This window comes from Podarcis gaigeae (assembly GCF_964106915.1).
Source record: "Podarcis gaigeae genome assembly, chromosome: 5".
NCBI classification, from domain to species: domain Eukaryota; kingdom Metazoa; phylum Chordata; class Lepidosauria; order Squamata; family Lacertidae; genus Podarcis; species Podarcis gaigeae.
Genome location: NC_139681.1, coordinates 22,993,019 through 23,014,913, shown reverse-complemented (window position 1 = coordinate 23,014,913; position 21,895 = coordinate 22,993,019). Strand labels below are relative to the sequence as shown.

Sequence of the window (21,895 nt, the reverse complement as noted above, 5' to 3'; positions counted from 1 at the left end):
GAGGCCACACCTCCAACAGAGCCCTTAAACGTAAGATTTCCCTTTTCCTACACAGCCTTAATTGGAAGAGTAGTATATTGTCCCCATCTGACATTTGAGGGGAAATGTCCCCCAGATGGGCTTCCTCCTCTGTTGGAGGACCCAAGTTGACTTCCCTAGCTGTGGTGACATGATTGAAACAGTCCTGGGAAGGGCTATAACTCAACTCTACATGTAGAAGGTCTCAGGTTCAGTCCCAGCATCTCCAGGTTGGCTTGAAATATTCTCTGTCTGAATGCCTGGAGAGCCACAGAGAACCAATGCAGAACAGGGGTAACTAACATGGTGCCCTCCAGATGTTGTTGAATTACAACTCCCAAAACCCCAGCCAGCATGGTCAATGGGATGGTGATAATAGTAGTCCAATACCACTTGGAGGTCATCTTTGAACATATGAATTAGATGAACTAATGGGCCAGCTCTGTATGAGGCAGCTTCCTGTGTTGTGTCTAGTCTTGTGTTCTTGTGGATCCTCCAAACCAGCAAAAACATTTCCAAACTTGTGTACATGATGCTGATTTGCATTATTGTAGGATATGTGTAGGAACTCTTACAGGAACACAGCAGGGATGAGAAAGAACCACATCATGGTTCATCCAGTCTACAGTTCTGTTCCGCAGACATTATAAAGATCCAGCCCAGAAGAAACAGCTGCCACACAGAAATAGTTGTTGGGTATAAGTAACCTTGTGTGCCTCCAGTAAAAACCCAACACCAATAACTTGTGAATCAGGCTTTGGCCCATTTCAGTTTTTTTTATATATAAAAAATATTGGTAAAAGCATAACTACTAAATTAAATAATGGGGCAGATTCCCCACTGGTGAGATTTGACAGACCTATTACTGAAGCCAAAGAACTCTCTTGAGGATGTTAGTTAGAAAGCTAACTCCCAGCATATTCTGTGTATATATGCAAATCTAACAATATTCTATATTCATTTTCATCCGTTTGGTATGGATTATTCCCACAAAACATTTTTTCCCATTTGTGTTTAAATTATGTTCCAATAGTGGGATGATTGCATTTAAATGGCTTATACATATTACTCAAATATAATGTCATTTTCGTCTCAGGTGGTAATATTACTCTCGTTAGATGTCTCATAAGGGGAGAGAAAGGAAAATAATAAAGAGATTCCAACTCACTATCTCGCTTGCTGTATAAAGGTTTTGGCTTAAGAAATCCATCTTATTAATTCTCTCTTATATTTATCTTTTCTTTACTCCAGCAATTACCAAAGTGGTGACGTTCTGAAAGCTAAATATAACCTCGTTGTGATTGAATTTAGTCTGGATGTCAAAAGGGAACTGTGACCGTTTAATAAAAAATAAGGTACAGGTCCTTTTCTTTCATGGTGTACAGAATTATATCCCCAAATGCTGTGAGCTAAAGACCAGTAAGAGGGAAGTTATCAGAAATATATGAGAAGCTGAGGATGCAATTTTCTAATTCATGAGCCAAATTAGGTTTCAATTTTTGCTCATTCAAGAAGATGGAACTCATTGGGATATTTCTATCTGCCTATCAGCTTTTGCAGTTGGGAAACCTAAGGTTACATTTGCTTAAGGAGCAAGTTTACCAGGCTTAGGAGATGGAGGAAAGGAGACTTGCTGAACAGGAAGCCCCCCAACTTGGTTAAACAAGAGCTCAAAAGGTATTGTATAGTTTTTTCCCCCTAGCCATTGAAATAAGGTATGAGGGGTGTTGTGGGCTGGTTCTACCCCTCCCTGCAAACTGCAGCTGCTCCCCTACAAGGCTCACATTTGGAAGCAACTCTGTGACCCCTCAAAATGAACAATTTCCCCAGCAGCTGGTGAAAAACAGGCAAATAAATAATAGCAATAATGAATACAGCAGATATTCACTCCACACACAAATGTAGTAATGCTTTTGACTCAAAGCTGGAAAAGAGGAAGGCAAGCCTTAATCCTGGCAAACTTTCCAGGGTCTAGTGTGACTAAGGCACACATTTCATTCGGATAATCTAGCCAAATGCCCATCCATTTTGCCTGCCTGGAAAGTCAGGCCCAGACAATATGTACAGTCATGGTTCCATTTCAATAGGAAATCTGAGCCTGGGAAGATGATGGGGGAGCGCCAGGCAATCTCAAGAAGATTCACTTAACAAAAATAAAAGCTGTGGAAAGCAACCTGAAAATTCTCAAAGATACTGGAAATATAGTTCCTGTAGGGCAGTTTTCTATGAGCCTACAGAATTTTCAGTTTGTTTTTCTTTCTGTTGAGGGGCTACCAAACTTCAACACAAGCAACGTTTTTAGTCAGTTTCAGAGGATTTCATCATGGGATAATTTCAAGAGAAGCTGATAAGAGTTTTTTCCGCCTCAGAATGGAGGAGGAATCTGTTTTAAATGGATTTCCACATGGAATTTGGCAGTTCTGGACCAACTTAAGCTTTGGCTGCATTGAACCATCACCAGTCTCGAGTGCCTACTTATGTCTGAGCCACTCATACACTGGCCTTTAAAAGATAAAAGCCTGCTCTGTATTATGTTTTTATTATTGTACACTGTCTTGGGATCTTTTGATAAAAGACAATAAATAAATTGAAATAATAATGACAACAACAATAATGGCTTTTTTTCAGCCAGAACACAGTTCTAGCACCTCTCAGGTGGGCACTATTGCCATTCTAGGAGAATGAGGTAGGTGTTCATGGTGAGTTCTGGCACCTCTTTTTCTACAAAAATAGCAATACAGTAGTACCTCAGGTTAAGTACTTAATTCGTTCCGGAGGTCCGTACTTAACCTGGAACTGTTCTTAACCTGAAGCGCCACTTTAGCTAATGGGGCCTCCTGCTGCTGCTGCGCCGCTGGAGCCCGATTTTTGCTCTCATCCTGAAGCAAAGTTCTTAACCTGAGGTACTATTTCTGGGTTAGCAGAGTCTGTAACCTGAAGCGTAAGTATCCTGAAGTGTATGTAACCTGAAGCGTATGTAACCCGAGGTACCACTGTAAGAATAAAAATATGACTATATATATATATGAAACCCCATGCTGTATTATATTTCCACAACATAATTTTAGGGAAGCTTTTAATGTTTGACGGAGTGTTGTATATTAATATTTTGTTGGAAACCCAGCAAGATGGGAGGGGTATTATTATTATTATTATTATTATTATTATTATTATATGCATTTTATGCAGTTCTATGCATTGTTGGATTTATATTGCATTTATCAGTGTATGTGCTAGTTACTTTTAAGAAACCTGGAGTATATGCATGCCTGTAAGATTAAATGTATAATAATGTATATAATAACACATAATGTATGTAATATCTGAGAATTATTTGTATTTTTAATGGAATGGGAGAGCAGGAGACTCACTTCTTGTTGAGATTTAGGGCAGCCTTCCTACAACGTGGTTAGCAATGAAGTTATTTGGAATAAATTCATATTTGCTATGTGTTCTTATCTCTGAGAAAAAATCAAGCTCTATTTGGGTTTGTATTTTTCTTTATACAGAAAGCCAGATGGAAGATTCTCCCCATCAGTTCATGTACTGCTTTATTGGGATTCGATAACAAACAAATTAGGAGTGAGATTAAAATGTCATTTTTAGAAGGTGGGGATTTACTGCCCTAAATTATATGACAATTAATGTGGAAAGGAGCCATTTTGTCACAGATGAGAAATTAGAAGAATGTGCAGATTTCCCAAGCAATGTGTGAAGGATAAAGGGAAGGGGGAGAGGATAATTTGATGTGAGGAGGGGAGATAGTTTCCCCCCTCCCTCAGCTGACCTACATGGCTAATAGGGGGGGGGTATGTATGTCTATAGGGACGCGGGTGGCACTGTGGGTTAAAGCACAGAGCCTAGGACTTGCCAGTCAGAAGGTCAGCGGTTCGAATCCCCGCAATAGGGTGAGCTCCCATTGCTCAGTCCCTGCTCCCTATACCTAAGGATGAGACAATTCCCCCTATTGTGTTATCGTTCCATGGGTTTGCTCTTTCCTGCTTTGCACTGCTCCTGAATTCTGATTTAACTTGGATTATTTCTAAAATTACATTTGGAATTGGAGCATGCAGAGCAACTTGTAACTGCTGCTTCCATTTCATTTGTGTGGTCTTTCTGCCTCCCCAGTGAGCAATATGCTCTGCAAACAAAAGGGGTGGTTGTATACAGGGCTTTTTTCAGGAAGAGCTCACAGGAACTCAGTTCTGGCACCTCTCAGGTGGGAGCCATTGCCATGCTAAGGAAACAAGGGAGGTGTTCATTGTGAGTTCCAGCACCTCTTATTCTAGAAAAATAGTACCGATTTGAATACCTGTCTTATCACGATTCTTTTTGCAGTCTCTTAATATGCTGAAGTGCAGATGTCAAACACCCAAGAAAAAGAACTTTGATGCAATCATGTCTACATTAAGGTTGCTTTTTTCTGGTTGTTGTTGCAGTACTTTATTTGTTGTGCATGCCGATTAACAATGTAGAATGCGGGACCGGGGGGGGGCCAGGGTGCATGAATGAATGGAAGGAACTCGAAATGGCATGAAAATGTGTATACTCAGGAATCTGTGTTAGCTGGAAATAACAGGAACACAATTGTGGCAGAACTTAATGGAACAATGATCATGCCTAAATCAGATCATGTGGCAACATTAGGACTGGCTCAGGATCCAGTGGGACTTTCTGTTGACTTCCACTAGTGAGGGTCCTGCCAGTGGCATTTTTGACTGCTCATCTATTTGGTGGGATGAAAGGGGGAGCTCTGTGCTAGTGGAGACTGGCAGGGCAGTGTGGAAGGACACGTTGACCCAATCCAACCCCCCACTGCCTGGTGCTAAGGAGGTATGGGTTGCCCTCTAGATCTAGATCCAACTCTGGAAATAAGGCCAGCTAATTTGGAATGCCATAATCCAGGAAGAAATCTGGATGAGAAGAATTTTGGGAGCATCTCTAACCAACCCATAGCCCTGTGGAAGCTCTGCATAACTGATATCCTCCATTCATTTTCTTACTGGCATTCTGTTGTGCACTAGAATTGCCATAAGTTTCATTCATAGCAAAACTGGGAGCTCCTGTCCCACGTATTTTGAGATAATGCATTGGGTTCTTGAGTTTTTGAGAGGAAAATACGAGAAGCCCAAACCATCAGGTGTCAAAACTTTCTTAAATGTGCTGCTGCTCCATGCTGAATCCATTCACATTTTGAACAGGAAGGCTCTTCTTCAGAGGAAATTACTCAGCAGTTAGACAGACACAAATGGAGCTTTTCTGTTATCTCCAGGGCTGTCGACTGTATGAACAAATTATAAAGCGACTCGGATGGAAGACGCCTTCCAAATGACAGGCGACATTTAATGCAAAAACAAAACATACCAAGAACACTTTGGGGAAGTCCCAATGACACTTCGCCAAATGCACAAGCAAATAAAACTAAACATTGTTTCTTAGGATCAAACTCCATGATATTCACAGCTGTTTGCCACTCTTTTCTTGTGTTTTTCCTTGTTTTTAAAAGCAAAAGGCAGCCTCTAGTACAGTGACAGGACACCTTTGGCTCTCCAGTTGTTGTTGGATCCCAACTGAGATTAGCTCTAATTTTAGGTGTATGTCTGCGATTCTTTCTAAGGTGCTATTTTCAACTTGGCTCCAGCTAAGATTGAGATTCTATTAGGGGGGACCCCAAACTAGATCCTAATCTGCCCAGTTGTGCTCTCAGCCTTCCATGGCATCCCCCATTCAAGCAAAGAGAAAACTTATATGTTGCCTGTAGGAGAGCTTTTTGACAGTTTTTGCCAACCTGGTGCCCTCCATGTGTTTTAGAAGACAGTTCCCATCCGCCACCAGACAGCCATTTGAGGGTACCAGGCTGGTGAAGTTTGTTTCAACAAGATGACGATGAGGAAATACATGCCATTGTATTATTATTATTATTATTATTATTATTATTATTATTATTTTATTAAATTTGTATACCACCCTTTATCTGTAGATCTCAGGGCGGTTCACAACAAAAAAAATACAATACAACCCCCCCCAACAAAATACTTAATAAAAATAAGACCAAAAACAAACCAATAATTTCCCCCTCCCACAACACATTTAAAAGGATACCTGACATTGATCAGCCCAAGGCCTGGTTGAAGAGGAATATATTCACCTACTGTCTAAAGATGTGTAATGGCAGGGAAGCCACTAAAGAAAAGGCCCACGCTCGTGTTGCCACCCTCCAGATATCTCATGGAGGAGGCACATGAAGAAGGACCTCAGGTGGTGATCTCAGGTTCCAGGTAGGTTCCTATGGAAAGAGGCAGTCCTTGAGATACAGTGGTACCTCGGTTTAAGAACAGCCCTGTTTACAAACTATTCGGTTTACGAACTCCGCAAAACCGGAAGTAGTGTCCCGCTTTGCGAACTTTACTTTGGTCTAAGAACGGAAGCCAAATAGTGGAAGGGCACCGACAGCGGGAGGCCTCACTAGGGAAATCGTGCCTCAGTTTAAGAATGGTTTTGGTTTAAGAATGGACTTCCGGAATGGATTAAATTCGTAAACCAAGGTACCACTGTATTGTGGTCCTGAGCTGCAAAACCTTACTGAGCATTAGGAAAATGAAATGAAAATGAATTTGATTCCACACTTCAAGACATAGTACAAAACAGCATTTTACTTGATAAAAAGCTTCCTCTATTGACCACTCTTATTTAAATGCTCACTTCTGCCTCTATTGAAGGCTTTTGACCCAGTAAGGAGACTTTAAAAAAACCCCTCACAAAATTAAGATACCACCTGGACTAAATCAAACTTTAAAAAATGTAAAAAATGTAACCTGCTGTTCTTTTAACATTCAGGTATATTTTTGATATGTTAACTATCAAATTTCACTCTTGACCTAAGTGCTCTCCTCTGGGGGTGGGGAGAGAGAGATACAATTCAAAAGCTCCAGAACACTTTTTGTTTTACCTAATAGTCTGCATGGTCATTACACAGCAGCATTTGTTTGCCACATAATAATGATTAATCTCATATTCACTGCTGCTCTTCAGAAGATGCCTATGGTTATTTATATGTGTTTCCAACTCACTCAGTAATTCTACTTTATTATTGGAAGAACACATGCAAAATAGACATTGCAGTGAAATATAAAGTCAAGAACTGTTATGTACTGAAGTTCTCACCCTGGGCCAGCAGGGGGATACTGTAGATAGTTTTCACTTGGGTCCGCATATGCAAATAAGGGTTTGAAAGTGACGTTCAATGATTGGATAGTTACAGAAAGTTGTTACAGTTGCGTGGTACTGGAGCTCTATATAAGCAAGCTGGCTGAACCCTACAGTTCAGTTTTGTTCTGGCCTGTGAATAAACAAGAGCTGTTTGAAGAATCGCTGTGTCGTCTGGTATGTTCACCCACAACTTAACAAGAACACCCCACCCAACTACTGCCTGAGTTCAGCGCTGCATCTTGATCAGACCAAAGGTATATCTAGCCCAACGTCCTTTTCCCAATTTTGACTAACCAGTTGCTTCTGAGAAGACCACAAGAATGGGATGAAAACAATCTCTGTTTTTTGCCCATTCCCAGTTGCTAGTGTTCAAGTATACTGCCTCTGAAACAGGGAAGATTCAGTTACCGAAAATGGCTAATAGCCCTTGATACACCTATCAGTCATCGTTATGTCTAATCCACTAGTTTCTCAATCATGAGGAAGAGAAATATATTCATGGAGCGGCATATCCAACTATTATTTATCATAACTTGTTTTATTACATTTATATTTCACCTTTTCTTCACTGTGGCAACAGCCCCTTGAGACAGGCAAGGCTGATTAGGTTTGTTTTCATCCCACCTCTGTGATATCACTGTGTAGCCTAATATGATTGACTAGGTAGCATTGTGATGTCATCCTGTTCAATATGGGATCCCTGAAAGGCTTGGATCACTCATGTAACAGATCCATGTAGAGACAAAGAAGGACAAACCAGAGGAAACAATGGCACAGAAAAAGGTAAGAATTAAAAAGACAAGGGATTTGTATGTTTGTGGGGATTTCTATTCAACTAATATCACTATTTTGACTCAAACAAGACAGAGCAGCATACATCTTACAAGTTATGCCTGAAGTACTCTTCACAAGTAAGCATTTAAAAGAGCAATTTATATTTTTAGAGACAAGATATAACTAGAAATTATCTGGTAAAGGGCACTGATAAATTCAACCCACTTTCATTCAGTAGCCAATAATCTGAATTAACTCCAAGCGATGGGTATTAACAACATAATTTTGGCAAGCAACAGTGGTGACTCATTAGAGAACCAATGGAAGTACAACAGACTAAAAAGCAGATAAATCAAGAGTTTTCTCTTATGAATATGTCATTCTGTTATAAATGATATAAAAGCACAGCTACAATATCCAAGCAGGCAAAGCCATAAATCTGAGGCTATCTGAGATGGTGGTGGGCAGAGAAAATTTTGCTTAACAAATTTTGTCTCGGGGTGCTTCCAGAAAACCTGTTTAGTGAGCAAGTTTGATGTGCAGGACCGTGGGATCCACTTTAATGGCACAGCTTGAATTTTGTGTGTGTGTGTGTGTGTGCCACTGAATCACACCTGCAAAAATAGTGACAGCATGGAAGTGTCCAAGGTCCTGAATATAGCCACCAGATTGCCTTTTTCTGTCATACCCCTTTCATTATAAAGATAGCCTGCATGTGCAAAACATACCCACAGCCAAAAGCTCCCAGATTCTGTCCTTTAGTTCAAAAATTCTCAAGTTGCAGGCCTGACAATGTTCACGGCACCGACAGCCACAGCAAGACAAAAGTGAGCTAGATAGATCAACGACCTGATTTAGTATTATGGTACCTTCATCTGGTCATATCAGTGGGATGCAGCTAGCAAGTGATTAATGTAGTCTGTGCATACAGCCCAAATATGAGATGGGATAGATTTGGGGAGGGGCAGCAGGGAACATTCCTCATCTAAATATTACTCTGTCCAAAACAAAAAATTGATGTACATAGGAGATTAAATATCAGAGAACAGAGTTCTAATGAGGAGTGAAAGGCAGATGCAAAAGAGGACAGATACTAGGGTAAAACTAGATGCTGGGGTGTTAGTGCCATGGACCCCTCCATCTTATGCTCAGGTTGTATAAATAAAGCCATATACCCTAAAAAGACCACAGTCTCTACTGACCTTCATTTCAAGGAAACCGAACCCTGGATAAGTGCTGAACTTGCTGCTTAGAGACTTAATAATAACACCATTATTATTATTATTATTATTATTATTATTATTATTATTATTTTATTTATTAGAATTGAAGAGGAAAGGGATGGGTGGTTCTTTGGCCTGAAAACAAAATGGTGGCAGGCTGATATGGTTTATAATGACATATTCCAGCTGCTCAGGATAAATGAGGTATTAGAAACAATGAAAACTCACCTGCTTCAAAGACAAAGGTGAGGTAAAAACATACAGCAAGCACCTGGGAGACTGAAGTTGTGTAAATAAAGAATAAATCAAGCTCTGAAGGTTAATGCACCCTTTAGACAAACTGAGAGAATTTGGGTGATCTCTTTGAGTTTGTTGGGATGGTGACATCTTGCCATTATGATGATGGATAAGCATGCTAAGGGAGTAATCATCCATGTAAATTTGTCTGACATCAACATGAAGTGGGAATGCATCCAGTAAAAAAACAAATAAGGTGCCAATGGAGTGCATTTGTCAATACAAAAGCACTGAGAATGCAATGGGGGGGACCCAGATGTAACCAGCTTTCCTCAAGCAAGTACCTTAAAGGGGGGAATAAGGATTTTATTTTTTGCTTCACATGAGCCTAAAAAAGGATCTTTAAAAAGGTGCACATTAACATGCTAACTTTTAAATACAGGGCAGGCAAATAGTTTTCCTGCAGTGGCATGTGGTAGAGTCCCCACCAAAAGTGAAATTTTGAGGAGAATTCCACTCAAAAAAAATGTTGAGGAAAGCCCAAAGTATTTTGATAAGATTAGATATATTCCATGGGGAGGTTCTATTCTGCACATCCCTACCTGGGACACTCAGAGAACTTGGGGCAAGTTCTTAGTTAAACTGTCTTGCAGGGAGGTTGTGGGTGCCACCGGTCTCACGCCAGCAATAGATGTTCTGCCAGGGGTCCAGGGCTGGCTCAGAAACTCTCCAAACAGTTGGCAGATGGCATTTGGCACCAAAATTCCCTTAAGGAAAAAGGGAGATGGCTAGGCTACCCTCCCAATAAGCTTCCCCTATGAATAGGGAGGCTTCTTTTTTAAATAATGGATGTATGGATAAGAATGTAAATATATAAACCCTTCAATTTTAATGATGCATGCCTCTTCCAGATTACCTGTTTATTGAGCATTTCCTCTGGTTTGTTTGCAGAGGGATTTGTCAGACATTGGTTATCCCAGGCTTTGGGGTGCATTCTACCATCACTTAGCTTACCACAAATAAGAGGGGAAACAGGTTTCAAGAGCTCTTAATCCAATTTCAGTCAAACTGTTAAAGTCAATTTTAGGTCTTGTAGGTTGATAAGCCCCTTCATGGATCACTGCCTTGACGTGGCGAAGGGGCTCAAATAACTCAGAAGGTATGAACTATGCCGTGCAGGGCACCCAAGATGGACAGGTCATAGTGGAGAGTTTTGACCAAACATGATCCACCTGGAGCAGGAACTGGCAAGCCACAACAAGGCTGTATATTGTCTCCCTGCTTATTTAAATTATATGCAGAATTCATCATGCGAAAGGCTGGGCTGGATGAATCCCAAGCTGGAATTAAGATTGCCGAAAAAAATATCAACAACCTCAGATATGCAGATGACACAACCTTGATGGCAGAAAGTGAGGAGGAATTAAAGAACCTTTTAATAAGGGTGAAAGAGGAGAGCACAAAATATGGTCTGAAGCTCAACATCAAAAAAACGAAGATCATGGCCACTGGGCCCATCACCTCCTGGCAAATAGAAGGGGGAGAAATGGAGGCAGTGAGAGATTTTACTTTCTTGGGCTCCATGATCACTGCAGATGGTGAAAGCAGTCACAAAATTAAAAGACACCTGCTTCTTGGGAGAAAAGCAATGACAAAGCAGAGACATCACCTTGCCAACAAAGGTCCGTATAGTTAAAGCTATGGTTTTGCCAGTAGTGATGTATGGAAGTGAGAGCTGGACCATAAAGAAGGCTGATTGCCGAAGAATTGATGCTTTTGAATTATGGTGTTGGAGGAGACTCTTGAGAGTCCCATGGACTGCAAGAAGATCAAACCTCTCCATTCTTAAGGAAATCAGCCCTGAGTGCTCACTGGAAGGACAGATCGTGAAGCTGAGGCTCCAATACTTTGGCCACCTCATGAGAAGAGAAGACTCCCTGGAGAAGACCCTTATGTTGGGAAAGATGGAGGGGACAAGGAGAAGGGGACGACAGAGGACGAGATGGTTGGACAGTGTTCTCAAAGCTACCAACATGAGTTTGACCAAACTGCGGGAGGCAGTGGAAGACAGGAGTGCCTGGCGTGCTCTGGTCCATGGGGTCATGAAGAGTCGGACACGACTAAATGATTAAAGAACAACAACAACAAAGGTTGATAAGGGAGCAGAAACCTAGATGATTTTTTTAGCAAGTACCTGATGACTTCAACTTTGGGAGAAGCCTGCCCACACTGAGCTTAGGATATGTGAGCAGCGCTCTCAAGACCCCCATTCCCAATGTAATGCACAGCCAAGCTGGATCTCGGTGTGGACTGAGTATCTTCTAATAGCTACTAGGCACTGGGGTAGTTATATTTCAGAGTGATACATCTCTGCAAATGACCATTATATGTTACTTCTGCTCAGGGCTGGCCCGTAAGAGCTTGTGAAATCTCATGAGATCTTGCCAGAACCTGTTGCAATTGCCTCTGCTTTGCGGGCACCACCAGATAAGGGAGGCTTCTGTGACAGCATAGCAGCACATTACTGTTTTACCTGTGGCAGTGAAATGGGACATGCCACTCCTGTTTATTCTAGATGAAGATATGTTTGAATTCTACCTCCATCCGTACTTGATGAATCTCCACAACATCCTGATCAGTTAAGCAAATCAGTTAGGCAGCAGGGCAAGGAATCCCAATGATAGGCTAAAACCATGTACCAGAGCTAGGGATGGGGGAACAGGCTTCTTCAGTATGTAATTTTTGGAACATGTAATTTATTTGCCAAGGTGCAAACTGTTTTCAAGAAAATGTTATCCCGCCACTCCCTGCCTTAAGTGCTGAGTTTAATATTGGATAGTAGGGGGAAATGATTCATGTCAGAACCATGCTGAGATTTATGCATAGCACTTGAATTGACTCATGAGACATTTTGCAAGGGGTGAAATTATGTACGAAAAGCCATTCAATGAAAGACAAGGCACTTTGTCCGGCAACACTTCTAGGCATTTGATATACAAATCCCACCCACTTGGATCCCACCTGCGCGTTTGGCCTTTGTTACTCAAGCATTATGACTGGGAACAATAAGGATGTGGCTTAAATGGAAGCTCTTGACATCTCATGCTTAAAAGGGGGCTTGGCTGCAGTGGTCTATTGACGTCAACTTAATGAATCTAAACACTGACATAAAATCAGCTGTGTTGGTGGAGCCCACGCCTACAGTGAAATATTTGGTGTAGTTCTGTAGTTCTGCAAAGGGTAGGGAGACTAGGGATTTCTAACAGAGAATCTTCAGCGCCTCTACCAAAATACAATTCTCAAGGTTCTCTGAGGGAAACCATGCCAGTGAAACTGTTATTAACCTAATACTATGGAGCAAATATTCCCTTTATATTTTGGGAGCCACTCTGGACAATTGATTAACTTAGTCTTATCCTATGACTTCAAGTATGCATACTCAGAATCGCAGTGCTAATTTAAGAAGGTGTGTGCATGTCTGTGTTTTTAGGACTGTAGCATTAACTTGTCACTTATCAGCAGAGCCAAAAGTTTATATATTAATGGAACAACATGATTATGACTGTAAGAAGCTGGCTTATGCTAAATTAGATCACTGATATATCTTGCCCAGTAACTTTTCCGACTGTAGCTCTCCAGGATTTCCAGCAGAATTTTTCCCTGGCCCTGAAATATGAGATGCTTTAGCCAGAGGTGCTGACTAACTAGGCTTGGGACCTTATCTATGCAGAGTATAGCTGTGGATCCTCTGTGCCCTTGAAGTATAGAACTTGGGTTTCTTCTCTGTAAAATATGAACCTACGATCTGAATAAAGTATTTCACACAAAAGCACCCTGATGGGCAAGAAGCTGAATTTTTAAAACAAACAGACCGAAGGGCACCCGCCTCCCAAGTCTTTATGCATAAGATGACCAGATGCATAACGTTCCTTGAAGGAAACACTCTCTGCTTTTTAGTTCCATCTGCTGGCAAATTGTTGGAGGCCTCACAAATGCAGCCTGAAGAGGGTTACGTATCGTCTATGATTTATGTGGCTGGCATTTATACTTTACATCAAAACCATAGTCCCCAAATGATTCGGCTTGAGCAGTTTGGATTAAAAAAAAGGATTACATGGAGCTTTAAGGATTTTGTCCCCTTGCCTGAGCCCAACCCCTACAGTTCATTCAAATCTAGTAAATGATATATGGACGGTGTCTGTTGGAGGCTCAGAAGCAGTGTTAGCATTGCAGGGTGGCCTAGTCCTCTAATTTTTGTGATGGCGGCCTTAGTTACTGGCTAACAGTGGGGCATGATTTGGCTAAAATCGGGAAAGAAGCATGGAGCGGAGCTTTGGAATTAATTAAGGGAGCCATAACACACACAAATTCAGGTTTTTCTTGAAATTCAAAGAGAGACTAAGAAAGGCTTCTAGTTGCCATCAGAAAAGCCCAGCTGGATCAGTTCAAAGGCCCTGCTAGTCTAGCATTCTGTTGCTTGCAGGGACCAGCCAGATACTTCTCAGAAGCTGGCCAGTGGTTCCTGGAAGCAGCAGCCCTCATCTGCTGCTTGTTCCCAAGACTTGTTATTCAGTGGCCCTGTGCCTCTAAACCTGGAGGTTCCATTTTGTAAAAGTGGCAAATCAGTGTGGTTGCACATGAGGGGGAAATTAAAATGACAATTTGATACTCCAAGCTTGTTTACTCGGGCTCATCGAGTTCAGTGGGATCATCTCTAGGGAAGCTTGCATAAGATGGTTGCAGCCTTGAAGTGACAATTGGGTCTCTGAGTGAGAGCCTGCCAACTCTATATGCTAGTTTCAAGCATGTGTGACTTAAAAAAATATATCGCACCAAGATGCAATATTTTGCAGCTGAGCCTTCAATGCTACTCAGTATTGAATGTTAAGGCTGTCACTTCTGACTCCAGACATTGCACTTGCGCGACCTCACTGAAGCAGGATAGTCACGGACCCTCCTGTACATTCTCTCTGCAGTGATCTTATCAGTCCATCCTTGCCTGCTGCATAACACACCTGCATGCCTTCTTGAGCGAGCAGGTGAAGGAGACAGATGACTGAGTTGTAAATGGAGCATTACTTCATCCATACAGCTGCTTCTGCTGCTACATATGCCTACAGCAGGAGGTACTGTAGGTGATGGGCTTTTTGGCTCCCTGCAGCCTTTCTCCTTCTGGTCATCACTGCCATGACATCTGTCACTGCCACTATAGAACAGGAGTTCGGTAGCACTGCTAATGGCCGACAACCCCAGTGTACCTGAGTATTCAGCACCAATGCAATGATTCTCCATGGAAAGTTGCAAAGCATGCAGAGATGTTATGATCACAGTTGAGTAATTCTGCAGAACATTGGCGACTGCTTGGTGGTAGGTTCATAACAGAACAGCAACAGCCACAAAAAGCAAATCTTCACCCAATCCGTAATGGATACATGGGATACAGTGCCACCAGATGTGGTGATAACCACCATATTAAATGACTTTTAAATTAATTTATGGGATATAGGTCTACTGACAGGGTGGGGAACCAGTTGACCTTCAGACTCCAGTTCACATCAGCCACAGGCTGCATGGCCAGGACTCAAATGTGATGGGAGTTGAGGGTTACAGGTTTCTGCCCTATATTTATTCTTACCTATAAGCCTACATCTAAATAGCAGGCAACAGAGGAGGAATGTTTTGCTTCCCCGAGGCATCTAGCGGGCCACAGTCAGAAACAGAACATTGGATTAGATATGTCTTTGGTATGAACTAACAGGGTCCTTCTTCTGTTTTTATTCCCAGGCTCTGCTGTATTGTATATGGCAAGATTGTGGACAATGGGGCTGATTGCCAGACGATGGATATAGATATCTCCCCTTCACTGAACTTGTAGTCAATTCATCTCAGGGTGTCATAAGGTAAGCCAGCCCAGTATAGAGTTTTAAATCATTCAAACAGATGGTATGTGAGGCGGTACCATTAAAACACTCTCAGATGAAACCTAATACAGTACTACTATACTCTGTTTACCTAGCAAGTGTTGCCACAATTCCAGAATTGTCTCTGTTGCTGCATTGCAATATAATGCAGTAGGATGAGAAATCTGTTCTCTGAAAATCTAAGTGCTTCCTTAATACATCTTGTCTAATAATAATGATCTGCTATCATGGAGCCTGGAAAATGATTTGTCAGCACAGAGCATGTGCTGTAGATTCAGAAGTAGAAATCTTTGCTCAGATAACTTTGTGCAACTTTGGACATCTATGTTGGAATATAGGAAACCCCTAAAGTCTGCCTGCCGGAGGATTCAACAGCTTCCCTATCTCTACACAGCCTCCAAAACAGCTGGTAAAACTCCATGTTAAGAGACCGTGAACTGCTGCTTCCAGACACTGGGGGGCATTTGGGATACGATTTCACCCATCTGTTGCAATTGTAGTGGAACATTTAGTATGGAGACTCATGTGGCCTTTGTGATTCCCAATAAATCCAGATGAATTAGCATGGCATTGGCCTTATTCAGCTTTCCCCCCTTGTGCACCTGCAATCGCATGAGGGAAGAGAGTGGGGTCACCACTCCCCTCTGTCGTGTCACCATTGCCCGATCTGTGCACCTCGATAAGGGTGACTTCTGCAAGTGGGGATCTTGCTGTAAGCATGCAGGCTCCTCATGCAACTGAGAGCTTTGAGAGATCAGGATTTGAAATGCTTCCATTTTGCCACATGGCAAAAGTTACCCTTGAAACATGTGAGAGGCATGTCAATCAGGCAATAATGATGCAATACAGGGGGCAGGTCAGGAACATGTGATCCTCCTTCCCCCTTCCATGCAAGTGGATTCATATGAGGAGGATGACCCGAAGCTCTCAAGGAGGGTATGAAGTAGGGGTGTAGCTGAGCATGGGTGTAGCCAGGTGGAAAGTCTCAAGGGCCAGACAGAGGGTGAAGAGTATATGGGTTTGTGTGAGGTGAGACACAGTAATCACAGTAAGAGACTTTATTGAGCTAACAGAACTGAACAACAGGGGCAAAGCAACTGCTTATATGTATTTCTAAAGGCTTGGACCACTCCCACTCTCAGTGTGATTGGCTGTCTAAACCTGCAAGCTGCAAATCGTAACTCAGAGTTTAAGAGCCAATGCCAGTAGCCCAAAACCTGATAATGCTACATGATTGGATATCATGTATCGAATCAGAACACAGGGGCTCAGAATCCTTAGTCTAGACTCAAGCTCAGGCAAACACAGACCACTGAATACACAACAGAGGGCTCACCCACACTTCTCATTGTCCTGTTATTTTTAGGCAGGGGTCTGATGGGGTTGGGGTGTCTTTGGGGGGGGGGCTGTCGCTTTCCTCAGGGAAACCCATGGTTTACTGCCGAATTTACAAATATTAATCCACAGTAGTTCCAATTAGCAGTAAACAGGGAATTTTCCCAGGGAAAGTGGGACGACAAAAGAAAAAGGAAAAACTTTCTGACCCATGTCTAGAAATCGCAGGACAATTAGAAATTTGGGTGAGTCTACAGAGGGCTGCATTTGCCCCCCGGGCCTGAAGTTCTCCACCACTGCTCTGAATGGTGTACCTACAGCAGGAAGAAAATAATATGAAGCGTTTCAGAATTGCAGTTTGTATCAGGAGCGCCTTATTTGCATCATTAGCATGATTTATCATAGACTGCTTTACGATGCAGCTTGATCTGAAAATCAGGATTGGAATATTATGAATGATGTGGTGAATATCTCATGTGAGTCTCATGCGAGTCTGCTGCTTCCCCTTCCCCCAACTCCTAGGGAAGGTTAGCTGTGATGAAAGAGAGATCTGGGGATAAACAACACCCACAGAAGGAGGAGAAGAAGAAAGCCAGCTAGCAGTTCCTCCTTTCCTGTGTATATGACTTCAATCCCCTCCAGCTTTGTTTAGTTTTTTTTTATTAAAAAAAAAACCTGGTGGCAAAAAGGCTTCAAAATTCTGAACAGGAAGAGCTGGCTGGGCAGCTTTTCATGTGAGAGGCATTAATGTGTCGTCTGGCTCTATGTTCCCTTGAGCTCCGCCTGAGAAAACATCTGTAAGAAGGAGCCGCATTTAAATGCAACTGCATGCTTGCAAATAGCCCACCACAACAGCTGAAGAGTGACTGGTGAATCTGTTTCAACAACAGATTCTTTCTTGTTATGTAGGCTAATTTGTGAAGAGTCTCTTTTCAGCATTCATCGCCACACTGAAATTTAAACGCCTTGACTTCCTGTGCAGGGAAATAACAGGCTTGGGGTAGGGATGGGAATCTGAAACCCATGGCATCCACACTCTCCATTTTGCCCCCAGGAGTCTTCAGAGGCCAGCCCCCTCTCCTGAACTAGATGGCCCTTGTGTTCCCTTCCAACTCTACAGTTCTGTGATTCTTTGGTTCTATGTACACCACCTTCTGCCCCATGGAGGAAAAGGTGAGAAATAAATGTTTTAAAAGATAAATTAAAATTAAAAATTGCTTCTGCCTGACACGTGGAACTAAGAAAGCTTGATGTAATTTTCTTTCAAGATCAAATCATTATTATTTTGACCCATTGTCATAGGGCTCCTAAAAGGTGTGGGACCTATAGGCAGGTGTCTACTCTGCCTATTTGGTAATCCAGCACTGGAAACAGGATGGAACAGGCTCAGGAGTGAAGACATGATAAAGTGACATGGGTGAGTATTAGAGGTTTCCACCCTTATTTCATGTGTGTGTGTGTGTGTGTGTGTGTGTGTGTGTACTTTTGTCAAGTTCCCAAAGTAGGCCAGTGATCAAATAAGACCAGAAATATTAAAGCACAAACAAATCACCTTCATTAGTTCATCAGTTTCAATTTTCCTTCTCCCATGTTAAAAGAGACAAGGATGCCATTGTGGGGAAGACATATGGATGATGTTTCCTTTTTGTGTCTATATTTGCTGCACTAAGTTTCTCCTTTTTGTTTGGCATATCCCTCCTTCCCAACCTGTTCTCTCCTCCTCATCTTCTGTTGCCCGTAAACCCACTCAACAGTCCATTCCCACATTGCTTTCTTTCATTTGGCAATGTGACGTCTTCATACTGTACGGCAAGGCTCGTTGACTCTCTGTTTTCCCTGTGTAGATCTTTACTCAGCTCTTTTTGAAGCCCTGTATTTTACACTAAGATGCTTTAATTCCCCCCACCTGCCCTGTCCCTCTCTTGATCAGTTGTATTTGCTTTGGTCTTCACATTTCCATTTATTTCTTCTTTTCTACCAAGGGCAATGGAGCCAATATGTAGCATCTGAAGCCAAATATAAGGCTACCCTTGATTCTGTTGCAGGGCATCCTCACCACTCCTTGAGACCCTTCTCTGGAGATGGCAAATGGAGAACCAGGGGAATGGTGTGCATATACATGAATTTGTATCTTGATCAGCAAATAAAAATGGTGCAAGGCTACATGTTTGCTTTTGAGAGCCAGTGTAGGGTAGTGGTTAAGAGCGGTAGACTCGTAATCTGGGGAACTGGGTTCGCTTCCCCGCTCCTCCACATGCAGCTGCTGGGTGACCTTGGGCTAGTCACACTTCTCTGAAGTCTCTCAGCCCCACTCACCTCACAGAGTGTTTGTTGCGGGGGAGGAAGGGAAAGGAGAATGTTAGCCGCTTTGAGACTCCTTCGGGTAGTGATACTGTGGGATATCAAATCCAAATGCTTTTTCTTTGAATGGGACATGAGGTCATACCAGTAGAACTCCTGGGCTTTAGAATGGGGAGTCATGCACAGTTCTGCTGGGATGCTAAACTGTATGCAAAATAAGTACCTAAAAATAGCAAAAGATCAAACATTGCTCCTGCTGACTCAAGAAAAACCCGTAGCTCAAAAGGGAGAACATATGGAATCCATTTTTTTTCACATGACTGAATAAGCAAGACTAACTTATGTTGCACATTGGGAGTAAAGAACGGATTAATAAACGATCCGGAGACTGAAGGACAGGGCATAAAAAAGAAAAAAGTGTCATTACTGGAGATCAACGGAGAATCATACATATCAAAATGTGGCTGAACTTCCAGATCCCTCTCCAAACAGAACAAGATGATAACATGCAAAACACAACATAATTAAAAAACCTGCCTCTGCCCCTAGAAAGATTCCCTTCCTTAGTTTTTGTGGATTTTTTGTCTTGGGCATGTGATGCTTCTTTTCAGCAAGGCAGAAATAGTCACAATAATAATTGGGGTGGTGTTTGATCATCAATATTTCTTCCATGAAACAGTCAGCTCAGCTCAAATGCCTCCCCACCGCCCATCAAACAATTGACTATAGGAATGTTGTGTGATCCCAGTGATCAGTGACCCTTTTATAAGCTATAGCAGTTGCACAAAGTATGGCAGCAATTGGCTAACCCACGTAGGAATAGAGTCTATTATTCATTTCAGAATATTCCAGCATTTAACTTGTGCAAATTCAGCTTTATGTGCAGGGCCAAAAAATGTATTATAATTTTTAAAAATTAAAAGGGGCGGACATCAAGCGGGCGGGGGGAGTTGGCAATCCCACCTGCCATAGTACCCACCTTGGGAGAGAATTTGGGGGTGCAGGGAGAGTGTATATATATGATTTTAGTTTTATGCATTATCCCTGGAATGTAACCCTCGCTTAAGTTGAGAGTCAACTGTACTCAAAACAGTGTTTACTGCTAAGAGGATTTAAGAATAAATTTTAAAGTTTGTGGGAGTTTTAAATGTTGAAAGTTTGTCAAGCTGTATTTCTGAAAATGTTTATGTTTAACTTATTCTACAAACTACCTTTCATCATCAGTTGGCAGAAGCACCCAATGAGAGCTTTTCATTCACATAATATAATGCTTTGTGGCTGAGTTAGAAATCGTTTATGCAATTCTGTGCAAAATATATATTGTCAAGGGGGACATTCCTTTATTATTAATTGCATTTGTATACCAACCTTCATCTGAAGGCGGTTCACAACAGCATTTCACAAATTGGATAGCATGGACTTAAGTTTCCCTCCACAGAATTATCATTGCAAAGGAACACCTTTTTTAATTTTTGAATGAGTCACTTGATCAGACCTCCTCATAGGCCCAAGCTAGATGCTGCAGTGTGCTCTTTCCGTAACTCCTATTCACGATGACACAGTTGTCAAAACAGTACTTCTCTGTGTTGGCAGAAATCCTAATATTTGCTCTGTCAATCATAAGTTTATTGCATGACACCACTGCAGAACCTTTTTCATGCACACAAAAGAAATTCCTACAAAATCATCACTTGCACAGAGAGGGTAGCAACACTCCATAAGATTTTTCTCCATAGTGCACGTACTTCTCTTTTATATGCCTTTTAAACGTAGAGAGCGGGTGACTGGCTTCCTTTTATTATTCATGAGAAGAGATAGAACATGTATTCTTAAAGCAGCACCTGAAAATAATTTGCCTTACCCTCGTCTCATGGTTGTAATACTTTTAACACCCTGCTCTCCCCGCCACTGTAAAATACTGGACAAGAGAATTTCAACTTTGTATCTCTTGCAGCTTTGCCCAACAGAGCAAGCTGTTTTTGGCATCCGTCTGTCTCGAGAGACAGCAGAAACAGCGGCACAGAATTAGGGAAGTGGAAAGCTGATCTTTCATGGAATTTGCTAGTTTGAAAATGCTGGTCGAGTGGAGCGAACAACATTTTACAAACCTGTGTGCAGAGGATTCATCGTATAAATTGAAAGCTTATACTATTATAAAAGCCTTTATGCACTGATATGGACGTGGAAAGGAAAGGAAATAGTTGCAAGCCTGTGGGCCATAGCATTGTTATAAGAACACTGTGGAGGGGGAGATTCTTGCAATAATGATAATAATAATAATAATAATAATAATAATAATAATAATAATAATAATAATAATTTATTTATACCCCGCCCTCCCCAGCCAAGGCCGGGCTCGGGGGGGGGGGGGTTGGACTTGATGACCCTTGGGGTTCCTTCCAACTATCATTCTATGAAATGGCAACTGATAATGAGAGTCCTCATGACTTACATTGTTTCAAGAGGACATTGTGGGGAAGGGGAGAAGTACTGGCTGCCAACAGCACAATGAACAACAGGAACAGAACTCTTGCTGTGCTACTGCTACTGATGGTTTTAGTGCGAGGTTCCTTTGACTGCTTTTTACTGAGAGGTGAGGTAGAAAAGTTTTTAATTAATTGAGAAAATATTTTTTTAAAGAAAAAAATAGAGAATACCTAATACTGTACAGTGGTACCTCGGGTTACAGAGGCTTCAGGTTACAGACGCTTCAGGTTACAGACTCCGCTAACCCAGAATTAGTACCTCAGGTTAAGAACTTTGCTTCAGAATGAGAACAGAAATCGTGCAGCAGCAGCGGCAGTGGGAGGCCCCATTAGCTAAAGTGGTACCTCAGGTAAAGAACAGTTTCAGATTAAGAACAGATCTCCAGAATGA

At 41.9% G+C, this 21,895-nt stretch overlaps 1 long non-coding RNA gene across 3 annotated transcripts; it reads left to right on the top strand.

The window, feature by feature from the left end:
• The first annotated feature begins 7,927 nt into the window (after positions 1 to 7,927).
• Positions 7,928 to 21,135, top strand: LOC310845440. Of its 3 annotated transcripts, none has more exons than XR_014564730.1 (5): positions 7,928 to 8,010; positions 15,246 to 15,361; positions 17,700 to 17,890; positions 17,986 to 18,134; positions 20,973 to 21,135. It is a non-coding gene; the product is annotated as an uncharacterized lncRNA (long non-coding RNA). The 3 variants fall into 3 exon arrangements; XR_014564732.1 differs by lacking the exon at positions 20,973 to 21,135 and adding an exon at positions 18,763 to 18,879 and having other exon boundaries at positions 18,032 to 18,134; XR_014564731.1 differs by lacking the exons at positions 17,700 to 17,890; positions 20,973 to 21,135 and adding an exon at positions 18,763 to 18,879.
• The last annotated feature ends 760 nt before the right edge of the window (positions 21,136 to 21,895 follow it).